General features: G+C 45.6%; 1 pseudogene; it reads left to right on the forward strand.

The window, feature by feature from the left end:
- LOC145391117 (uncharacterized) overlaps nt 1-6,755 on the forward strand; it is a 200,702-nt pseudogene extending 193,947 nt beyond the window's left edge.
- Nucleotides 6,756-6,974: the final 219 nt, after the last annotated feature.

Genomic DNA, 6,974 nt, shown 5'->3' on the forward strand with positions numbered 1-6,974 from the left:
GGGAGGAGGAAACTGGAAAAACTATCAAAGAAAAGAGAGAGAGAGATAAAGGGAGGAGTGGAGAGGAAGACGGAAGAAAATGTTTTTAGTAGAAACAAGAGAGAAAGAAAGGGAAGAATCGAGGTTAATAGGGGGTAAGGGAAGCAGGAAAGAAGAAGGGAAACGAAGAGGTAAGGCAAGAAGGAAAGGGGAGGTGATAAGAAAGGGTAAGGCAAGAAGGAAAGGGGAGGTGATAAGAAAGGGTAAGGCAAGAAGGAAAGGGGAGGTGATAAGAAAGGGTAAGGCAAGAAGGAAAGGGGAGGTGATAAGAAAGGGTAAGGGAAGAAGGATAGGGGAGGTGATAAGAAAGGGTAAGGCAAGAAGGAAAGGTGAAGTGATAAGAAAGGGTAAGGAAGAAGGGAAGGGGAGGTGATAAGAAAGGGTAAGGCAAGAAGGAAAGGGGAGGTGATAAGAAAGGGTAAGGGAAGAAGGAAAGGGGAGGTGATAAGAAAGGGTAAGGGAAGAAGGAAAGGGGAGGTGATAAGAAAGGGTAAGGGAAGAAGGAAAGGGGAGGTGATAAGAAAGGGTAAGGGAAGAAGGAAAAGGGAAGGGATAAGAAGGGGTTAGGGAAGAAGGAAAAGGAAGGGGGTAAAAAGGGTTAATGGAAGCAGGAAAGAGGAGGGTTAGGTAAGCTGTCAAGTAACAATTACTTATGGTAATACATTAAGTTAAGGCGCTATACTGAGCCACCAAAGGATGCCACGGCAGTGCTACCAAATACTGTCAGGTGGAGGCGACACGCTGGCCATGTGTGCCCCCGGGCACCATGACTTACTGGGGTGGGTGGGTGAAGGAAAGGGGGGAGGGAGAGCAATGTATAAAGAAGAAGAAGAAGAAGGAGAAGATCTTAGAATAAGAATAAGAATAAGAAGAAGAAGAAGAAGAAGAAGAAGAAGAAGAGAGAGAGAGAGAGAGAGAGAGAGAGAGAGAGAGAGAGAGAGAGAGAGGAAGCATATCGAGATATGTAATACTCCGTCCAGCCAATATGATTTAACACTCTAATTACAAACACTGAAAGCCAAGAGTGTTGATGCCCAGTATGTTCAACAGGTTACTCGGGTGAAAGCTTTGAGTTGACTACAGAGCGATTTTTTCTTTTTAGGCTAGGAAAATTAGCTAAGGGGATAATTGGCACAATATCTAACCACTTAAGTTCAGCAAATCTCTCCCATGCTGAACAAAATCGTCCAAACAACAACAACAACAAAAAAGAATCAAATGAAATCGAAGTGCTTGAAGTGAAGAGGCTGGCTTTCCACATCATTCTTTGCAGTTTAGTTCTCATTCTGCCATCAGCTTAGTTTGTATTCATTCTCGTTGTTAGCCTTTCATTCTCCATGTGATTAAATCACATACATTTTTTTCTGCTTAACTAACTGAACTACCACCACTTGGCTTTATTTACATACTCGTATATTTATCCACCAATCTCTTCAGGCAACTCCAAACATGCACCCCTCTTGTACCTCATCTCTACCACTCTGTCTTGTTTATCCTTAGCTAAAAGTTTTCCCCAGTCACTGTCATACGTCACAGCTCTCATCAACACACTGGCGAGAAAATTTCAGTTACCTTCTACACATACATTCTTCCACCAGCATATTGTTTTCACTGAATTTGTCATAAAAACTGCATGATACAAATGATCATTGTCGGGTCTTGCTGTCTCATGGTCGGGCCTTGCTGTCACTACATTTATCATAAAAAGTGGCACTGGGGATGGTTAGGCCATGTCTCCGGGGGAACAGATGATATGGCAAAATATGATAACTGAGAGGCGCTGAGGGATTAACGCATAGGAAAAGATATCAAGAAAACATAATGAAATATATACAAATATCCAAGACTTAAGCACACAAGGCTAACAAGTACAAGTATCAGAAGTTGACTGACGAAAGTTAATAATGATGATTATTACCTTCCGCTACAGCAGTCACTTCCAACCACTTTCACAAAATCGGGAAAGTTTCGTTGAATTTCAAGCATCTAAAAAGAGTTGCCAGCATTTCTGTGACACGACAGAAATAAATATGGCCTCCAAACCTTCCAATACGCAGGAGAATGGCATTGTATTCCAGGGATTTGTAAATTTACTTTCGTGCTACAGAGTTAGTAGCAGTAAATACAAAACTGCTTCATTGAGAGCAATATATATATATATATATATATATATATATATATATATATATATATATGTGTGTGTGTGTGTGTGTGTGTGTGTGTCAAATTGCTGTCCTGTGTTATCTTTACTGGCTGTGTGGTGCGTACCTCCACCATTTACAACATGAAGTTGCTCTCTCTTTCTCAAACACAAACAGAGAAGGTGTATGAATATGTAGGAAAATAAACAAATGCTACGATAATGCTGCAAACAGCTATTACGTAGCCACACCAAAGATGAGGAAACTGGTAGCGAGAGAGAGAGAGAGAGAGAGAGAGAGAACTGCGACTTATGGTCTCTTATTTTCCAAAACACTCAAACAAATTCAACTCTCTCTCTCTCTCTCTCTCTCTCTCTTGCCCTGTGTCTCTGTGTGCATGTCACCCTGTCTCCCTGGGTATATAATCAAGTTTGTGTTCAGCAGGGTATGTATTTGTAAATGTTTACGTGTGTTTGAACAGTGTCTGTGTATGAGTATATAGTTTGAAAATGTGGTTATGTCTGCATTGTTTGGCAAAGTGCGATTTTTGTTTGTTGTGTGTGAGTATTTCTGTGTCTATGTTTGTTCGTGTGTATTATGATGTAACATTCACTGACACACACACACACACAAACACACACACACACACACACACACACACACACACACACACACACACACACACACACACACACACGCTGACCTGAATCCCTCACACCTCAGTGTTGAGATTCCCAAGGGAGTTGAAGCCTTGTGGGTTAGGCTAAATCCCCGTCTCCGTCCCCGTCACACTGCATCTGTCATCGTGTGTGTGGTGTATCACCCTCCACGCGCCCTCACCGCCCACCTCCTCACCAATCACTTTATTGAGACTGCCGACGCCCTACGAGTGAGATTTCCTGCTGCAAAGTTGGTTGTATGTGGGGACTTCAATCGCCTGGACATCAGTGAAATTTTACACCAGCTAAATCTTACTCAGATCGTGAATTTCCCCACCCACGAGCAAACAACCCTCGACCTTATCATCATTGATATGGCCCAGCAGTACTCCCCTCCCCGACCTCCCCCCCCTCTCGGCCGGAGCACCCATATTACCGTTCTATGGACGCCGGCACCTAACACCTCCATACCAAGGCAAAGAGTTACCCGATACCACCGCCCTATGCTGGACTCTGCCATGAGGGAGTTTGGAAGGTGGGTAATTCAACACCAGTGGAGGGAAGTTTTGGGCGCTGAGGATGTAGATACCAAGTGGAGGAACTACGCCACAACCACGACTGAAGCCTTTCACCACTTCTTCCCTGTCAAAGATTTCTCTGTGGATACATCAGATTCCCCGTGGATGACACCACGCCTCAAGCGACTCATCAAACAACGCAACAGGACTTATTACACTGACCGCGTCCTGTTCAGGTCCCTGAGGAACAAGGTCATCAGGGAGATCAGGGCAGCCAAGTCATCCCACTACCCAAACAAACTACATCACCTCAAACACCAAGACAGCACTCGGTGGTTCAGTAAAGTCAAAGCTCTTTGTGGCTTATAAAAGCAAACTTCTATTCTTCCCTGTACCTCTGACTTACCCTCAGCGCACATTGACATGTCCGGGAGGGAGCGCGGCAACGTAAATTCCTGAAATTATATCAGTCAATGTGCGGCCAGTTAAGAAAATCGCCGGGGAAAAATGACTACTTGGCAATTTACGTCACTCCTCAGCCCATACCCTCCCACTGAGTGACATAACGGTCAGTTGCATTTACACTCATTTTTGTTGGATGTTACTGTTGATTGTCTCCCAAGATTGACTCCTGTTTCTTTCGTGCGCTAAGTGTTTAAGCTGGCAGTGTGGCATGTAAGCGATATCTAAGCCATATACAAGCCATGACAACCTTGTAAGAGTTATCGAGTGTCATGAAAGTGGTTTGAATAGCCGTCAAATAAGTGAACAAACTGGTGTTAATGAAACATACAGTGCGCCGATTGGTGACAAATTTCAAGGCCTCTGGAGGAGGGAAGGTACCTTCCCACAGACACGGTGGAGGAAGGACACCCAAGATCAGCAAGCGCAGCCTAAAAGTTATCAGGCGTCAGTCGGATGACAAACCAACCCTTACTGCCACACAGCTTAAAGAACAAAACCCTATTCTGCTTCAGGACTTGAGTGTACGAACTATTCAGAGCGGCATATGAAAGAAACTTGGTTATCGGAAGTTGACAGCCAGGAAAAAGCCTTTCGTTACCGATATTCAGCGTAAAAAAAAGAGTTGCTTTTGCAAAGAAATATTCCTTATGGACTTTGGATGACTGGAGACGTGTTCTGTGGTCAGATGAATCCACGTTCTGCGTTAGTGAGTCGAAGGGGCAGAAGGTGTGGCGTGGAAGAAATTCTGATCCCTGTAACCTGAAGTTCATGAGAAAGACTGTCAAGCATCCTGCCTCTATTATGGTATGGGGGCTTTCTCTTACAGAGGAGCAGCCGACCTTATAATTCTCCCTAAAGGCCAGACTGTCAACGGAGACATATCTTCGGCTCCTAGACAATAATTTGCCCGAATACTTTGCAGCTACTGGCGCTGAAGTGCTGCAGCAGGATGGGGCTCCTTGTCACACCGCCAAAGCCGTAAAACAGTGGCTCTGCACAAGTGAAGTTGAGTGTATTCCTGATTGGCCAAGCAGTAGTCCTGATATTTCACCATTTGAGAACCTCTGGGCTATTGTGAAAGAAAAATTAAGATGTGAAGACACATCCACCGTGGCGAAATTGGAGATTGCCCTTCGTCGTGCGTGGAGTAGCATTCCTCCCACTACTCACATGAAACTCGCTGATAGTATCCCAGACCGTCTTGTGGAAGTGCGAAGACGCAAAGGTTATCCCATCAACAAGTAAAGAGATAGATGGTGAGTGTTCAAGTAAGAGTTAGTTGCAATATGCGCTGTAGTTTGGTTGTTATAATGATTTTATTTAGGCAGCGCGAGTTTTTTTTCGTTCGGACACGTCAATGTGCGCTGACTGTATCACCTGACCTAGCAGCTCGAGAGATTAACAATCACTTTGCCTCTATCTGTCAGAGTCTGCCCCCTCTCGACCCTTCTCTCCTACCTGCCTACCTCCCTTCCCTCTCACCATCCTACTCTGTCCAGGTGGCCAATGTAGCTACAAAATTGAAGAAACTGAGGCATTACAGATCTACTACACCTTCTGACCTGCCAATCAAAATTTACAAAGAATTTGCCCCAGAACTTGCTCTCCCTCTGTCTTCCATAATTAATGCCTCATTATCTCAAGACTCCTGCCCCAGTGACTGGAAAATTTCCTATGTAACACCCATCCCCAAAATCCATAGCCCACAGTCACTGAGTGACCTCAGACCAATTGCCATTACCCCTATCCCGAGCCTTATTTGCGAGGATTTTGTTTTCGACTTGTCATTGATAAAATTAAAAACTCAATAGATATACAACAATTTGGTAACATGAAGTCCTCCTCCACTACTCATTGCCTTGTCAGTTTTCTTGACTTTCTGCACAGCCACCTGGACAAACGCAACACCTCTCTGGCTGTCGCTTTTGTTGACTTTAGAAAGGCATTTGAACTTGTTGACCACACTGTTGTCATCAACAAGGCCATATGACTGGGGACTCCATCCACAGCTGACAGCGTGGCTGGCTGACTTTCTAACCGGGCGACATCAGGCCGTCAGGTATCAGGGGTCGATCTCCTGCCTCCTCCCCCTGACCTGTGGGGTTCCCCAGGGTACCAAGATGGGCCCACTGTGCTTCCTCATCCTCATCAACGATGCCCTCACGGACACCCCGCATAGGTAGAAGTATGTTGACGACGGTACCGTTGGCATTCCCATCAACATCAGGCAGCCAGAATACTTGCCAATCCAGTCCACCCTGGACAGACTCAAGAAGTGGACTGAGGAGAACAAAGTGACAATCAACCACACCAAGACCGTGGTGATGCACTTCTGTACCTCCTCACAGGCCGTGGCTCGTCCCCAGCTGTCAGTGGGCTCCCATCCCCTCCAATTGGTCCAGTCCACTAGACTGCTCGGTGTAACGGTGGATGACCGGCTGAGTTGGAAGCAACATGTCATCAACATAGTGAGGACAGCCTCATATAAACTGTACATGCTGCTTAGACTCAAGTCACTGAGAACGCCAGCAAAGAAGCTACGTGAAGTTTATACTGCTTTCATACTCCCTACCCTCATGTACGCCTCCCCAGCGTGGTCCTCCTCGCTCACCCTCACACAACAGCGGCAGCTCAAGAGGACACAGAAAAGAGGGTGCAAGATCATCCTGGGCCCTGCCTATGACGGCTACGACAACGCCCTGACTACCTTGAGCCTGCCAAGGCTTTCCGAGAGGCATCGGGAGGCACTGAGGAAGTTTGGGAGGGGGCTATTATGTCACCCTCGTCACCGACACTTCCTCCCACCTGACGCTCCCCCACCACGCTGCACTACAAGGCACATTAACAAGCTTGTGCCGATCAGAGCGCCGAGGACTGACCGCTACAAGAACAGCGCCATTCCATCCATTGTGCACATGATTAACTCAGCCTAGTCCTAGATTTTGCTTAAACTATGTTAAGTGAACCCCATGTACATTGTCAGTGTATCACTGCTAACCCAATAAACCAATTATTTTTATTATTATTATTATTATTATTACACACACACACACACACACACACACACACACACACACACACACACACACACACACACACACACACACACACACACACACACACTGCTTCTCACTCTCTCTCTCTCTTTCTCT

Source organism: Coenobita brevimanus, chromosome 17 (assembly GCF_032717465.1).
Source record: "Coenobita brevimanus isolate Jiangsu-jjx chromosome 17, ASM3271746v2, whole genome shotgun sequence".
In the NCBI taxonomy this organism is placed as follows: domain Eukaryota; kingdom Metazoa; phylum Arthropoda; class Malacostraca; order Decapoda; family Coenobitidae; genus Coenobita; species Coenobita brevimanus.